The sequence below is a fragment of the Vulpes lagopus genome, chromosome 8, assembly GCF_018345385.1.
Source record: "Vulpes lagopus strain Blue_001 chromosome 8, ASM1834538v1, whole genome shotgun sequence".
In the NCBI taxonomy this organism is placed as follows: Eukaryota; Metazoa; Chordata; class Mammalia; order Carnivora; family Canidae; genus Vulpes; species Vulpes lagopus.
In genome coordinates, this window is record NC_054831.1 from 85950239 (window position 1) to 85968401 (window position 18163).

Genomic DNA, 18163 nt, shown 5'->3' on the forward strand with positions numbered 1-18163 from the left:
AGTGAGTGAAGGGACTAAACATGGCAGTCTTCTCTTCTAGACAGAGGTTCCTTCTGTTTGTTTGCCTAACAACAGAACTGGCAATTTTTTAAACTCAAGAATATAGGAAAATCATTCCAGAGACTATACCCAATTCCCTGAATCTTTAATTTTCCCCACTCATCGGAAAAAGGGGACAGAATTCTCAAACAATTAAGGATGGTCTCTTGGCACAAGGTGTTCATGTAGCCAAACAAAAAGTAATTAGGGGGATCCCTGGGTGGCGCAGCGGTTGGGCGCCTGCCTTTGGCCCAGGGCGCGGTCCTGGAGACCCGGGATCGAATCCCATGTCAGGCTCCCGGTGCATGGAGCCTGCTTCTCCCTCTGCCTGTGTCTCTGCCTCTCTCTCTCAATGTATGACTATCATAAAAAACAATAAAAGATAATGTTGCTACACCTTTCCAACTTTAAAAAAAAAAAAAAAAGTAATTAGGTAGTATCCTTAGTACCAGAGAGGTGAGCAAGGATCTAAAAAGAGAATATGATTGAACTTTACTTTGAAGAGAGTACATTACATAGCAAAAAGTGTTTCCAATTCCTACCACTGTGCTTCACAAGAACAGTTAATCATGGACGATAATTCTATGAACTATGTGGCTTATACACAGGTAATATAAACCTACAATTGCAAGCCTAGATCTCAGTACTTTCTAAAATACCCTGTTCAGGCTAACTTATCCAATCTTTTAAAATTTGTAATTGAAGTATAGCTAATATACAGTATTAGTTTTAGGTGTATAGTACAGTGACTCAACAACTACATGTTATGAAACGCTTACCAAAATACTACAGTATTACTGACTATATTCCCCATATTGTACTTTTTATCCCCATGACTTATTTTATAACTGCAAATTTATAATCTCCTTTGCCTATTTCTTTTGCCCATTCCTCCACTACTCTTCCTCCACCATCTTTTACAAAAATTTTGGTTAGGCTAATAACAGACATATCTAAGCTCTTGGCTAAATGACTACCACCAGAACACCACAGCTGAATGCACTTTGGACCCCACTGTGTGAAGATTCTAAGAGGCCAAGGATCCCTGGGAACTACAGGTTTTCTTATAATACCTTTAATCACAAAGCAATTCACTGACTGCCTCAGGATAGTCAATTCATACCTCTCCCTCTTCTGACATTTACTCTTGTTCAAGGGCTGTCTAGTGTAAGGGACGTGTTCAGAGTGGTAGATAAAATTCTAAGATGTCTTCTGAGATTCCTAGCCTGACATATGCACCCTCTATAATTACCAGGACTTTATGAAAGGATATCACTCCTGTGATTAAGTTATATTATTTGGCACAAATGACTTTTAAGAAAGGGAAATAATCAGCACAGGCCTGAGCCAATCACACATGCCCTTTAAGTCTGAGGGAACATGTTAGGGACACAAGGATTCATTCAACATGTCATTTCTGGCTTGAGCAGGAGGGGGTAAAATGCAAGGACTGCAGGCAGCATCTAGTTGCTGAGAGCCAGCCAAGAAAAGGGACTTCAGTTCTACAACTGCAAGGAACTGAACTTGGTCAACACCCAGAATGAGCTTAGATGCAGATTTTCCCTGGGTGAGTCCAGATCTTTGGCCCAGCTTTGATTTCAGCCCTCTAATACTAAGAGAATGCAACCATATTCATTCTGGACTTCTGACTTACGAACTGTGAGCTAATAAGTACATTTTGTTTTAAACTGTTGAGTTTCTTATGTAGCAGTAGGAAACTAATACATTAAACAAACTGATGAAATCTACAATTTATCTAGAACTTTGGTTAAAGGAAAAAGACTGTGAGTCCTGGTTTTTTATTTTTTTATCCTAAAAAACTACAAGTATGATTTTGAGCAAATCACTTTAATTATTCATGCTTCAGTTCCCTTATTTATTAAAAACAAAGCAAAAGCAGACATACACACCTCTTGGCAGCTATGAGGTCATAAAGCACAGTGTTAAAAGAAATCATTCGGTAAAGTAACTGTGCTGTTGATACTACAGAAAGACTTGTTTTAAAATACACACTTCAAGGGATGCCTGGTGGGGCTCAGTGGTTGAGCATCTGCCTTCCACTCAGGTCATGATCCTGGGGTCCTGGGATTGAGTACTGCATCAGCCTACCCACAGGGAGCCTGCTTCTCCCTCTGCCTATGTCTCTGCCTCGATGTGTTTCTCATTAATAAATAAAATTTTTTAAAAATAAAAAATAAAATACACACTTCAAGAATGGACTAGTTGACACTGTGCTCCAAACAAGAGGAGCAAAAAGCTATTCCTCATCTATCAACTATACACTAAGCCATAGTCAGTCATTTTGCAAAAAGAACTAAAGAATTTGGGGATCCCTGGGTGGCGCAGCGGTTTGGCGCCTGCCTTTGGCCCAGGGCGCGATCCTGGAGACCCGGGATCGAATCCCACATCAGGCTCCCGGTGCATGGAGCCTGCTTCTCCCTCCGCCTGTGTCTCTGCCTCTCTCTCTCTGTGACTATCATAAATAAATAAAAAATTAAAAAAAAAAAAAAAAAGAACTAAAGAATTTACCAATGCCAGGCTCTCAATATATTTTACAGACTGTTTATTGAAACTGCTTCTGTGGACCAGACTGTACATTGCAGCAATGTCTTGTTCTTTTGATGAGTCCAGTATTTAATAAATATTTTTTAAAAGATTTTATTTATTTATTCATGAGAAAGAGAGAGAGAGATTGGCAGAGACACAGGCAGAGGGAGAAGCAGGCTCCATGCAGGGAGCCTGACGCGGGACTCAATCCTGGTCTCCAGGATCACGCCCTGGGCTGAAGGTGACACTAAACCGCTGAGCCACCCGGGCTGCCCTAATAAATATTTTAAAAATAAAATAAAAATATTTTAACTATTTTAAAAATCAGCATCACTGATGTTTAAGAACATCATCCTAAGCACAGTATATTCATTCATTAATTCCTTTACTCAAGTTGGGCAAACCGAGGAAATACTTCAAGTCAAAGTCTGTGACAGTGTGATTGTTATGGACAAGTCAGTCAACCATGAGACCACACCTTGAAGGGTGATGTCTTTCCCTATAAATGAGAACATGATGCATGTTCTCACATGATGCATGACGCATGACACATGACACATTGTGAGCCGTCCTTGAGCAAAATATCCAACTATGGGACACATGTCACCTAGAGAGTCTTCCACCTCCTTTGAAAAGCTATAAGCCCTAAGACACAGGCTACCTACAGGTAAGATGTAAAGTGTCACTACAGCCAACAACAATCTTCTTTCAAATCCTCAACTACCTACCCAGAAAAGATCAGGTAAGATACGTGTCATTCAGAACCATAGAGAACAGAGAGCATGGTCTGGCTTTGATTCATCTCTTTATTCTATCACAGTGATGACATTAAGTTACTTAGGATAGTTCCTTAGAAAAATTAAAAATTAAAAAAATTAAAAAATAAAAACAAAAAAAAAGGATAGTTCCTTAGGCAACAGAAGGTTATCATGTGCACTTGAATTCAATTACCAACGAATATCATTCCAATTTGGCCAAAAAATTTGTCACATTTCCACTAAGAGACAGTAAGGGCAGGGTGAACTTTCTTTTTATCAATCACAGTTTCAGTCTTTAGGACTGTGTCATTTCATAGGGCTGGTATGAAGAGTAAGTAATAAAATGGACGGAAAGCACTTTGCTTTGCAAATTGCTTTGTAAAAGTTAGATAATAATACGATGATGGAACCTATGACACTTTTCAGCCTCCCTTCTTCAGTTCCCACTCCTCATTCACAAGCCAATTACAACTGGAAAGAAGATAATAATGGGTATATCTTCAAATGTAGAGAAGAAATTTCCCTTCCATTTTCAAGGAATGGCCCAAGGATGACACTGCATTAAGTCAGGATCTCATCTACTATTTACAAAGAAACAGACCAGATTCTGACATCACTACTTACAGGTGCCAAAAACTGGAGCGCCCACCTCCAAAAGATAATTTTTTAAAAAGGGTATCACTGAGAAAAAGAAAAGCACAAAAATGACCAGAAATCAAAAAACATCAACTATAAAGCTAACTTAGTACCATTAAGTTAAATGGGTTTAAAGGAAAGAAACCTAAAGATTATCTAGCAGTCCCCCAAAACAGAGATGGCTCATTCATGCTCCCCATGAGGAGTATGGGAAAGGTGCTAAAGGAGTAAGACCTTAGCAGCTCATCCATTTGGTTTCTTGCTGCCTCAGCAGCCCCACAGCTCAATTTAGAACTGGACAGTTAACCTGTCAGAATTTATACAAGAAACAAATCGAACACAGTACAGGAAAGTCCAAGCTCTTTTAAACCTAATTAAGAGAGTCCATTCAATCTACTCCTGCCTTCCAGAACCAGTATCTTTTTACTGATACCACCCAGGGAGTCCTGAGAGATTCCAAGCAGTGGGGCTTCTTAAGCTCAAGTAAGAAATGTCCTACAAAGGTATTAGGTAACTAATCATTCCCTGTTTCAATAATTTAGTTATAAATTTGAGCCAATTTACTTACAAATGCAAAGCAACAAACTTAATATCCACACAACTGTCTAAATCAGTTGGTGAGAGTCTCATTTCAAATAAACCACATTTCCCAACTGCGATTAAAATGAAGGAAAAACTTCTTAATATTAAGAGTCAATTCTCTGACAGATCCAAAATGCATTCTAATAATCCTCTATTAGTTCAATAAGGCAAGCTTCTTGGGGAAAAGGAGAAGGTAACATTTTGTCTACCACTTAGTTCATTTTAAAGTCTGAGACTGGCAAGAGTCTGCATCCTAGATAGCTGATAGCCTAGAGAAAAGAAGGGAAGTCCACTCAGGTTTCACTATTCCAGCTCAGCAGAGCAGGTGGAAACCAGGCTGGGAACATTGTATTCCCCCTACAAGCCCATCCAAACTAACTGCCAGCCCCCTGCACTTTGAATCACTCATAGGTTGGGACAACAGACTGCCAACAGACAAAGTGCTCAGATTCTGGAAATCCTAGTTTCCTATCAAGTGTCACAAGGTGTGGCAGACATGACCCATCTCTTTTGCTGTCAGGAAGGAAGTATATGTATATTCTGTCATTGGTGAGAGATCAGTAAGCAAAACTTCCTCCCTTTCAAACATCCTAGGGTTCTGATAAAACTTCTGAACACACACAGAAGTATTCCCCACTTTTCAACAGTTCACATTATGCCACTTCACTTTTTTGGAAGACCTATATTAGTACCTGTTTTTGCTAACTGAAAGAAATCCATGAAAGATCTTCACTTTTAGAAAAAGAGGTGAAAAGCGAAAATAGCATCCAGTCCTTGTTTGCAGCAAGCGATTATGAGAGACACAGCACACATCCTGAGCAAGACTACACTCAGCATCTCAGCATCAGGCCACCACAGCTTTGAAGTGTGTCTGTAGGGATCCCTGGGTGGCTCAGCGGTTTAGTGCCTGCCTTTGGCCCAGGTCGCGATCCTGGAGTCCCGGGATCGGTCCTGCGCTGGGCTCCCGGCATGGAGCCTGCTTCTCCCTCTGCCTGTGTCTCTGCCTCTCTCTCTCTATGTCTATCATGAATGAATGGATGAATGAATGAATGAATAAATAAATAAGTGTGTCTGTAAGCATCCGTGTTTTATCTCCATTTATTTTGTGCATCCATTAGCAAAATGTGGCCTAAGTTACCAAGAAAGCCTGAGAGAGGTTATTTTTAGGAATGCTCAAAAATTTTTCCATACAAATTAATGGTAAGTGCTTCTTTGCTTTAGTCATTTTGGTTTATGAAAGATTTCATAGGAATACCCTACTTTCAAATATGGGGCGGGGGGAGGGTGCGGAGTGAGAACTGTGTAGAAAACAATAAATAATGTTAACCTATTTTTCCAAAATTTCAACACATTTCTCTCCAGTTCCAAATACTGATACTTCTTCCTCACTTTCTTACTGGGCCTCTCTCTTTACTGCCTGGGCTGTAATTGCTCCTTTAAAAAGGGGGTGTTGTCCATTCATTTGGAAAGAGTCAGTGACTCAGGAATGCTGTTTCCCAATCTCCATAGCAACTGTTTTCTCCTCCCATGTTGTGATGTGAGTAGCAGGACATCTACTCTTCCTCAAGGGTGAGCACATGTATGACACACCCAAGGCCTGGCTGACAGGAAGTTCCTGCAGCTGATATTACTTATACATACAGGGATCAAGTATGAGGCCACCTTGTTTTATTTATTTTTTTAAGGTATTATTTATTTAAGGGGCAGCCTGGGTGGCTCAGCGGTTTGGTGCCACCTTCAGCCCAGAGGTGATCTTGGAGACCCAGGATGGAGTCCCACACTGGGCTCCCTGCATGGAGCCTGCTTCTCCTTCTGCCTGTGTCTCTGCCTGTGTGTCTCTCATGAATAAATAAGTAAAATCTTAAAAAAAAAAAAAAATTTGAGACACACACACACACACACACACACACACACACACACACACACAAACACACACACACACACACAAACAAACACAAGAAGGGAGAGGGGCAGAGGGAAAAGAAGACTCCCCCCTGAGCGAGGAGCCAGGCTCAATCCTGGGACTCCAAGGATCATGACCTGAGCAGATGCGCTCAACCGGCTGAGCTACCCAGGTGCCCAAGGCCACCTTGTTTTAAATCCCATTCTCAAATCCTTCATTCTCAATGATGGTTACACCTCTTTTTTTCCTATCTACACATCATTCCTAAATACCCAGAAATAATCATAGCCTACTGATAATAGCTTAACTGATCCAAGAATTACATTACACAAACTTGATCTTATGAAACCACAGTAAACATTTTCTGGACCCCTTCATATCTAGAATAAGATCTGATTTTGAGAAAATCTTGCAGGGGAGAGGGGCAAGAGAGCATGAGGTGAATTCTCATTACTTCTCTATCACCAGAAATACAAGCCAGAGTTAAAATAAAGTACTTCTGATTCTTCTAGCAATTGCACTTACTTGTGAGGGATTGTGATCTAACACAAACATAAAATTTCAGGCCAAAGTACTTAGGCTACAAAGAGACTTCCATGTATCATGTATTTTTCTTTATGGCTTTATCTATTTAAAAATAAATGTAATTTCTGGAAAGCAAGGTAGGGGATTGCTTTATTTTTATACACATCTATGTTTCTTATAAATAGGTGTTTCACTTTTATACTAAAAAATATATTTCCATTTTCAAATAAAAGCACTTTGCAAAGATTAGAAAAGCTAGAAAATGTTTAAGATACATTGTTTTAAAAGTAGAAAACTTGTGTAATGATAGTTGCAACTCTGTAAAATATCTGCACACAGACAAAATAATTTAGAATATTCAAATACTAAGAAAACTAAAAATGAAAACTAGAAATTTTGGGTTTAGATACTGTTATTTTGAAAAAATGTTTTTTCAAAAAGAAAAGCATAAAAATCATAGCACAACACCTTAAAGCAAAGCAACATCATCCAATACCCATATGCAAGATGCCCACCAGTATTTACTCTTCTCCAGTAGTACTCTGCTTAAGTCAATACTCTGGCAGGGCACAGTTACAAAAATTAAGGGTGACAAAGCAATGAAAGAATAATGAATAGTCTAAAAGCTAGCTCACCTAATTACATGACCTTGAGCAAATTAGTACCTCCAAGCCTCAGTGGCTTCCTCATATTAAAATGAGGAGGCTGGGCAGCGCAGGGGGCTCAGAGGTTTAGCGCCACCTTCAGCCCAAGGCCTGATCCTGGAGACCTGCATCAGGCTCCCTGCTCCCTCTGCCTCAGTCTCTGCCTCTCTGTGTCTCTCCTAAATAAATAAAATCTTAAAAAAAAAAAAAAAAAACCTGGGCTTAGCTACTACTGCTCTTTTTGAGGGTAGCCCAATGCCTGTTGTTTGCCTGATAGTACATATCCTCCAGTGGCTTCTCACCACTTCTTCTTGTGGTTTCAATCACAGGAAACAGACGTCACCCATGGGCCTAGAAGTAAGTAACGAACAAGCCCTAGCGGATGCAAAGAGCTGCCAACTAGGGCCAACTCCCATCTTTCTAAAATACAAGAATCAAGAAGTCACTAGAATTTATGCTTGGGGAGTCTGATACACATCGTTCACAAAAACTAACAAAACTAAAAATATCTCTGTAGGTCCCATGCGTCCAAATATGATGAAATAATTTTAGAACAGTCTCAATCAAAAAAAAAAAAAAGAAAGAAAAAAAAAAAGAAAAAGAACAGTCTCAATCTACTTTGCTTCTATGACCAAATGAAAAAACTGAAGAATAACTATGGGTAGGAATATAAGAGTTTAAGAAGGGGGAAAAAAAGGTCACTAGTACTTTCTATGGAGGCCTAGACATATCCTGATAGTTGAAGACTCATCCTTATCTCCTTTATTTAACAGTCTATGTAAGCCTTTCTAGAGCCTTGAAAGACTATGACACAAATAGATTAAAATAATATGGGGACTTATCAAGTGTTCACTTTAAATGTATGTTAACAATTCCTACAGCAATGAGTCAAATACTATTTTCATTCATAATGATGTAAGTTGGTAACCCTCAACTATGTAAAATAATGCAGAGATTTTTAATCTTATAGATATGTTCCTTCATTAAACACAAAACTAGAAGATACTATCTCTAAAGAATAATAAACTTTTCTCAACAGAGTTCTTTTGATCAGATATAGTTAACATTAGTGGTTCTCTCCGCCTTGGTGAGAGAAGACTAATGTTTTTGAAACTGCCAATCTCCTACATGAGACCACAGAAATGGAGAACCTTCAAAATCATCTCAAGATTCCCAAGACTAACATTAAAACTAAAATACATAAAAAGATATCACCAATTGTAAGCAAAACACCACCAATGGGCTTAGGCACCTCATAAGCAAGATGTAAAATAAGATCCCCCCCCAAAAAAAGTTATCTCCCTTTTTCTCTACGATACACACACACACACACACACACACACACACACACACAGGTTTTTGGGGAGTTTTTTTTTTGTTTTCTGTTTTTCATTCATAAGACTAAAGAACATCTCAAATAAGCAGGCAATCAAACCCTAGGAAACCTTTAAGAAAAAATAATAGGGCCCAAAAATAAGTTCTGATTGTTCCCACAATGGGATTTCCCACCTGAACCCACAATTTGGCTATACAGCTTTGAGATCCAGCTGAGAATTATAATTTTTAAAATCTAGATTTATCACTCAAGGTCTGAAAAATGGGTGTGTTAAAACTGATAAGGATTGTAAATCAAACAAACTTAACTATCTAAACTCCATCTAGGTAGCAAAAAATATTCCATTGGAATGTTAACACTTATCTATTCTGTTCTTGGACAGGCTGATTTATTGTCCAAATCACACATTCACATGACAAAAAATTGCACCAATGTGCATCATGATGTGCTACAAAACACTAATTTTCAGTCCTGCTGTTTCCATGTTTCTACAGAAAGAGAACCTAAAAGCCCTTAACAGGAATAAGATAATCCCTATGAACTGGCTTCACCTTTTTTATTTTTATAATTATTTTTTTTCTTAGAGATTGTGTTCATTTATTCATGAGAGACTCAGAGAGAGAGAGGCAGAGGCGAGGGAGATGCAGGCTCCCCGCAAGGGACCCAAGGATCACACCCTGGGCCACAGGCAGGCGTTAAACCGCTGAGCCACCCAGGGATCCCCTGGCTTCACCTTTTTTAAATGATTGCTCTCCCATATAAACCCTCTTGACTGCTATAAGTGAGCCATTTTCTTTACCACAGCTACACATTCTTATCTCTGAGCCTCTGTTCACACTGCTCTCCACACCGTGAAATACCTTCTCTTCTATCAAATACCAATCCTTGTATTTCCCTCCAAGGCCTGACACGTCTATGAAGTTAACTAAAACTGTCCACAATTATATCCTGGGTCATTTAAAGAATTGGGGACATTCCAACCTTTGAAATCATTCATGTTGAGTCACTAATATTACTAAAAAAAGACCAAGAAAAGTGGAATGACTTGCCCAGAGTTCAAATGGTTAATCAGTAGCACAGTCTGACTAAACAGCAATATTTGGAAAGAATACTTCAGTGGAAGATAAGGGGTCTAGTCCTAGGTGTAGCCATAAATGTGGACAGATCACTTCCCTAAGCCCACATGTCTTAATGTGTAAAATAAACAGTTTGAATGAAATAATATTTGGCATTCAAAGATTCTGAAACCTATTTCTTCTGAACCACAGTCCAGTACTCTTTCCACTTAATTCCTTCACGTCTCTGAAAATTCTACAGCTTTTAAATTCTGTGTGCACAGCCATTGAACTTTTCCTACCCATTCTCCTATTTATATGACTGAGATGACAATCTATTAAAAAGCAAGGACTGAACCTGATAGGACAACCACATGACTTCATCTTTAGCCTTTTGGATCTAGGATAGATCCATGTGGATTCAGACAAACAAGAGAAACTCCCTTCTCTACTCTTTGCCACCAGTCATACAGAAAATCCTAGTTCCGGGTACCTGGATCTCTGAGACAATGTCTTAATTATTAACCACAAGGAAATAACTGCCAGGTCTAAAGAACAAACATCAGTAGGCCCCAGACTCAGAAAAGACCCTGAAGTTATTCACCATTCACAATCCTTAAAGTTTAGGGCCACAAAAAGAGGATTTTAAGGATAAATAGGCCAATCCTAAAATACAGAAAAGATTAACTCTTAGAGGTGGTCTAGCAACAGCCCTTTCCCACCATCACCTCTGCTCTCATCAATTTAAACAACTAAAACAACTGACAGGCGATGCTGTTAGAGGTGTTTCATCTATAAAGAAGGTTGCATTTTAAAAAATAGTAATTGGCAACTTCTTAATTACTCATGAGCCAGAAGAAAGATTGGTTTTGATGCACTGAAACAGCTATCTCTTCATGCCTAAGAAAGGTTTAATTATATAATTCTTGCAATGATTTCAAAGTCTACATTACTAAATGCAAAAAGCAGTTAGCCATTTAACCACTGCACTTTGTCCATTTAAACCCAATACTTCTTTCCCACCAAATGAACTGAAGGAGAGCCCAGTTTTAATTGGCTACAGTCATCAAGAGACTGAAGAGATGACATCAAAATTTTCTGTGAAATTCCTAGCAGTGAATACTCTTTCATACTGCAGGTGCAAAGACTGGACACTTGTAAAATGTCAGTACAATGTAGGGAATAAGATTTAAAAAAAAAAAAAAGCTAGATCTCAGTTTGAATCTCAGTTCTACAAGCTAAAGCAAGTTCTTTGATCTCATTGAGTCTCAGCTGAATTACCTATAAAATGAGAATAACAATAGAACCTATTTTATAAGACTGAGGTAGAGATTAATGAGATAATGAATCTAAAGCTCTTTAGCACAGTGCTAGGCCTGTAATAAGTACTCAACAAAAAAATGCTCTTATTACTGGTACTGTTATTACTACTCCCTGTCCTTCCAGTCTGGTATGGAATTCATCTTCCTATCTATCAAGATACTGAACATACATTAATATTTATAGATAGGAAGATTGGCATTATACAGTAGCACACGGAGTACAGGAGAACAAAAGGTTTCTAACATCACATATTAAGATGGAAATGCCTCCGGGATAAATGGAATCTCAAAGGTTCCCCAATCCTGAGTATCAGAAATGTTTTTTGCCTATAGGTAAAAATTTACACCCCAAGAAGCATGAGTGGAATATACCTAACATATCCACAGTAGGAAAGTGCAGAACTTAAGAGCTTCATCTATAAAACTTTTAGAAGAAAACAGAAGGAGAAAATCTTAGGGGCTGTGATTTTTGCACAGATTTTTGAAATATGACACAAAAAGAAAAAAATTAGACTTCATCAAAATTGAACACTTCTGTTCTTCATACCAATGTTAAAAAAAAAATGTAAAGGCTATTCATAGAACAAAGCAAATACTTGCAAAACATATCCAACAAAGGACCTGCATTTAGAGCATAATGAAACATTTTTTTTTAAGATTTTATTTATTTATTCATGAGAGACACACAGAGAGAGGCAGAGACACAGGCAGAGGGAGAAGCAGGCTCCACGCAGGGAGCCTAACATGGGACTGGATCCCAGGTCTCCAGGATCACGCCCTGGGCTGAAGGCTGTGCTAAACTGATGAGCCACCCGGGCTGCCCAGTGAAAAATTTTAAATGGGCAAAAATTTTGAACAGACAGTTTGGCAAAGATATACAGATAGCAAATAAGCACCATAAAAGATGCTCAACATCATCACACAAATGTAAATTAAAGCCACACTAAAACACCACTACATACTCACTAGAAATTTAAGGTTCATCATAGTAAGAGTTAGCAAGGAAATGGAACTCATATATTGCTTGTGGGAATGTAAAATGGTACAGTCACTTTGGAAAACAGTTTAACAATTTTTTAGAAAGTTGAACATAAGCCTACCCTCCCCCCACCAAAAAAGGAGGCAGTTTTATCTGAGATGTAAGCCCAATATCAAGATATACTTCTTGGTTTTCTATGACCTTCAGGATCAGAGACAGTTTATAAATCATCCTCTGTTGGATTCTTAAAGTATGTTAAATCTTAAAATGCAAATTCTATGCTTTCACACAGCAGTATTTCTAAAATAGGGAACAAATCACAGAATCAGAAATTCAGAAAAATAAAATAATCCAGGACACCATACACTTCACCTTTATCTGCTACCTTTACAAAATGCCAAAGTCACTACCAACTAAGGACCACTTATAATCACCACCAAGGACGGAATTTCCTATCTTCCATATAAGAACACTTCTACAGGGGTACCTAGGTGGCTCAGCAGTTGGTTAAGCCTCCAACTCCTGATTTTGGTCATGATCACAGGGTTGTGAAATCGAGCCCCATGTTGGGCTAGTGCTGGGTATGGAGCCTGCTTGAGGTTCTTTCTCTCTCCGCACTGCTGATCCCGCCCCCCCAAAAAAGAATGCCTCCACGTAAGAATGCCATGTGTTCCTTTCAATTCAGTTCTGTTATATATAATTTCTTTTGTGTCCCCTTATCTGTTCCATCCCCCTTCTCTGAGGAAAACAAATATTATAAGACAAATTGAAATTCCATGATTGTTAGTGAGCCAAGCAACACAGAGCCAGTTTCTTCAATCTTTTCTGTCTCAGTCACATAGCTTCAAGTGTATCCATTACTTTTATATAATCTTTCTACTACTATAGCTATTCCAAGATCCTGAAATTTACTAAAAGAAATGTAGAATCCAAAATTTCTGCTTCTCCTCCTTCATTCACTTATCAAATATCCACCCCATAGCCCCTTCATGTTTCCAAACTCCAAATGTAAGAAGAGATTGCTGCACTGAGTGGGTGTATGGGCTTGATGACATTTAAAGTCCCTTCCAACACTAAAATTTTAAGGCTACCATTCATAGCAAGCTTTAATAATGAATGGAAGTAAGAATCTCAAAACTGAAAGAACGATACACCCAATTATCCTGTAATCAGTGGTGAATTTCATGAAAATACTGGTCCTAACAATTCTCTTTTCCTTCAGCAATCCTTTTACTTTATTAAAAAGGGCTACTCTAGGGATCCCTGGGTGGCGCAGCGGTTTGGCGCCTGCCTTTGGCCCGGGGCGCGATCCTGGAGATCCGGGATCGAATCCCACATCGGGCTCCCGGCGCATGGAGCCTGCTTCTCCCTCTGCCTGTGTCTCTGCCTCTCTCTCTTTCTCTCTGTATGACTATCATAAATAAATAAAATTAAAAAAAAAAAATTCTTTAAAAAGGGCTACTCTAATAAAATGCGAAAGAAAAAAAGAGGAAAATAAGGTAAAATACGTTACCAGTGTTTAAAAATTCTTTGATTTTCAATTTTAGCTTTGAAGCTTTAAGAAATTTTAGTATCAACAACTTTTACCATTCCTGATTCCTCAAAGGCCTAGCTGCCTATGGGACTAGGACCAGCCCTCAGAGAAGCAGAAAGGGAATAAAAACAAATATGGAGGGGATGATAGTAGCTGGGCAAGGGGAGAGGGATGGCTTTGTCTCCTCTAACACCACTAGGGGCAAACACCCAATGTTACCTTGCTCATTAGTAAGAGGTGAATTTTTTCCCTACTGCTTTCAAACTAAAGTGAATGAGAATAGGAGATTCAACATAATGAAGAAAAACAGGCTAGTAATACATGGCTTGTTTCAAATAGAAATGCTTTCTGTAGTCATGAATGACTTCAACTGAGACATAAAATGGGAGAAAACACTAACTGCATATACAAGACGTTTTTTCTATCTATAATACCTACTATTTTTTTTTAAGATTTTACTTAATTGAAAAAGAGAGACAGCCAGAGAGAGCACCAGTGGGGAAGGGGGGTGACAAAGAAAGAGGGAGAAGCAGGCACCCCACTGAGCATGGAGCCCAATGCTGGGCTCAATCCAAGGACTGGAATCATGACCTGAGAGAAAGGTAGATGCTTAACCCTCTGAGCCACCCAGGCACCCCCAATACCTACTATTTCTTATTAATAAACATGGTTTTAACTTGTTCGTCTCAATCATATGCAGAATACCCTTAAATTTTAAACCTCCATTATATTTCACTGAAAACACTCAAAAAAAAAAAAAAAAAAGAAAAAATATAACACTCTCCAAGAATAACTTGGCAATCCATTTATAAAATAACAGAGGGTCCCATGGGATAGCAAAACGTTATTCTATCATATAGGAAATAAAATTATTCTGATCTATATGCCCAGCAACAAACTTGTCACTTATTACTATTTTCTTAGGTTTTATAATAAACATAATTCCCAAGTCATAAAATTTTCAGTTCTTTTTTTTTTTTAATTTTTTTTAAATTTTTTATTTATTTATGATAGTCACAGAGAGAGAGAGAGAGGCAGAGACACAGGCAGAGGGAGAAGCAGGCTCCATGCACCGGGAGCCTGATGTGGGATTCGATCCCGGGTCTCCAGGATCGCGCCCTGGGCCAAAGGCAGGCGCCAAACCGCTGCGCCACCCAGGGATCCCATCAGTTCTTTTTTTAAACATATCCCAATGTAGGGAAGTCTGGGCGGCTCAGCAGTTGAATGTCTGCCTTCGGCTCAGGGCATGATCCTGGAGTCCCAGGATCTATAGTCCCACATCAGGCTCCCTGCATGGAGCCTGCCTCTCTCTCTGCCTATGTCGCTACACAACCTCTCTCTCTCTGTGTCTCTCATGAATAAATAAAATCTTTAAAAAAAATTATTTTTTAAAAAGTATCCCAACATTTTCCAACTCTCCCAAGGTAGAGATTTTAATTCTGAGGCATTCCCTCAGTTTGACCTCCTGAGAGGGAGGATTTCCTTTGAGACAAATAAATGTAACATGATGAAGTGGATCCTTGTGCTTTAAAGACAAGGCAGGAAAAAAGGCAACAATTTTCAAGTTACCACTCTGTCACCTCAAAAACATTTCCTGTAGGCTCCCCTCTCTCTTTCCAAACTAAGTAATCCCTGTGTTTATCACTGTTCAGGAAAAAAAAAAATCATATGACTTGTATAAAGCTCTCTGTATACTCCTTGGTTTTCTGGAACACTTTGGGTCAACGTTAATATCTTCTTTAAGAGGAGAGAAGCAGATAACTGCAAGAACAACTTCATATTCTCTACTTCCCCTAATATCTGTTTAAAATTCTGCCTGACATCCTCTCTTTTTGGATAGACAAGGGTCTACAATCAAACATTTGTATTTTCACTATCACTCTGCTTTTTTCAGAAGGGCATGAAACCACCATTTGGTGGAAATTCAATATAGACATCCAAAATTAAACAAGATTTTAAAAATTATATTATCCTCTATTCTCTCTAATCCCAAACTAAAACTCATATTTTATAGTTATGCCCCTAGCTGAATCAGGAAGCAATACTCTTTCTTAGACTGCATCAACTTCTTGATTGTGTAAGACATGTAATTTATAAAATACAGGAATACTCTGCAGCCTCCTAAACACCCTGGTTGTAATTACTACCTTTACACATGTTTGAGCCAGCAGTCTATTTGACACCCAGATTCATCGTTGCTGAGAAATCAGAAAACATTCTGTTCGTTTTGAATTTTTATTTTCCTTCACCCTAAGGATCTCTGAAAGGAAGGGCAATAATACTGGAGAAGGAATATGCTTCTGGCCCAGGAGGAGAAAGACTTCTGAAAAACCAAGGGGGAATACCAGGCAGCCTGGCTTGAGTCATGTATCAACATCTCTAGCAACCAAATGTTTTTAAAAGGTGATTCCCAACCACTGTTTAAACTTCGACTCCATGTGCTTTCCACCCAAGACGTGTCAGAGAGTAAGAGCGTGTCAGAGAGTAAGAGCGTATCTTCGGCAATATGTAAGTTCTGCGTTCCATTCAGTTAATCTATACTTAGAACCTGCATAAGCTTGGAAAGGTACATCGCTGCTGAAGTGTTAAGAAGTGTTAAGAAATTCCTCAGAAGCAAACAACCTTCAGGCACACAAGGTCCAAATCAGTGCAGTTTTATAAAGTACGTTCTTAATTCTAGAGGACACACACTCTAGCAAAGGTGGTAATAGGCAAAACAGCTTTGATTTTTGCTTTTAGCCTATTATTCAAAAAACTAAGCCACGGGTAACAAAAGCACACCAGTAATCTCTTCCCCTCCACCCACATATACATACACAGACACAAAGAGAAGTGGATTGCAGTACTTCTCCTAGTCTCTCATTGCCACAGAGTTCTCATAAAAAGAACAAGGAGAAAGAGAATATTCCAATGCCTTGAGGTGAGTTACAGTTGGCAAGAAAGGGGTTAAGTAGCACTTCTTTTCTGGAAACTTTCCAGTTCCCTAGCTCTGAATCCAATTAATCTCCACTACCCCTGCTACAGTGCTAAGGCTTTGTGTTTTGTTTTTTAAAACGATTCTGCAGGTTAAGAGTTAAAACCAACACCTCAGAAAGAAAAAGAGAACTTGGTTTGGCTCCACCCTCTGTAAAGCAAATACTAAGAACTGAGCCAAATCCACTCGGCATATACAGACTCCATGGACATTCCAAAACACAGGTGAAAATAAGTTGAGTTACCTCACATATCTACTTTCAGCACCACGCACTTTGATTTCCCCCCCATTTCACTTGTGAAATACACAAGTGTTAAATAAAAACAAAAAATTCTATTTAAGGACTTGAAAAACATTTATAAAAGTCACAGAGTTCACTATATATCAGCAGGAATAGCTGAAATTCAAGTTAGGAAGGTCAAACAGTATCCATGGAAACAACAGCAAAATAAAAATAACAGATATATATACAAAAATAAAAGAGGAACACGGGCCCTAGAACTTAAATCTTAGGAAGGAAAGCTCCCTAACTAGAGGATCAATTCCTATCCTAAAGAAACATAAGGAAATGCTGCTTCAGTCACCACAGGGAGAGAGTCATCACTACCATTAACCTTACATACACTTCTGGAAAAAAAGATGTTCACCAGATAAAAAACAGGCAGTTACTGACAGCCCATAAGTCAATGGAAAGGACAGTCCAGAAGCACCTGCCTTGCTAGAAATAGGTAGGAAGAGATGAGTCACTATTTTAATCCAGCTTAGTACTTTTCACATCTCAATCCTCTAAGTCCCAAAGCAACATTTTTCTTATTTCCATCATTTTATCATTTTTCTCCCCAAATTTGTGGAGTTGGGTCAGAATACTAAAGGTTGGGGATCAGAGAAAAGAGAAAGAGCAAAGAGTCAGAATTCATTTGGTTAGTAGAAAGAGATACTGGAGTAGGGGCATAATTACCTCGAAGAGAAGACTAAATTATAAATAACTACATGTACAACTAGAAAATGATTATTAAGACCCAAAACTCAAAAAAAAAAAAAAAAAAGACCCAAGACTCTTTCCCTCTCTTGGATGGTGCCCCATATCTTTCAAAGCTTTTACAGTAAAAAGCAAACAGCTCCCTGGAGAAAGGAGTAAAAAAGATTTAGATCAGGCAAAGGTAAGGAAACATGATAGTGTTACACGAATATCAGTATTCCTTCAGACTCGGATTGGAAGTCACTGGCACCTGAAGAAAAGCTATACTCTTCTACAAGTCAGAAAGAAAAGAAGAAGAAAGAAAAAGAAAAAAAGAAAAAGAATGTCACTAGCCTGTCACACAGGAGGTG

The 18163-nt window shown here is 38.7% G+C and overlaps 1 protein-coding gene across 3 annotated transcripts in view; it reads right to left on the reverse strand.

The window, feature by feature from the left end:
• The window catches only part of DIAPH1 (diaphanous related formin 1), a 102681-nt gene that overhangs the window by 83363 nt on the left and 1155 nt on the right, over positions 1–18163 (reverse strand). The window lies entirely within an intron of this gene.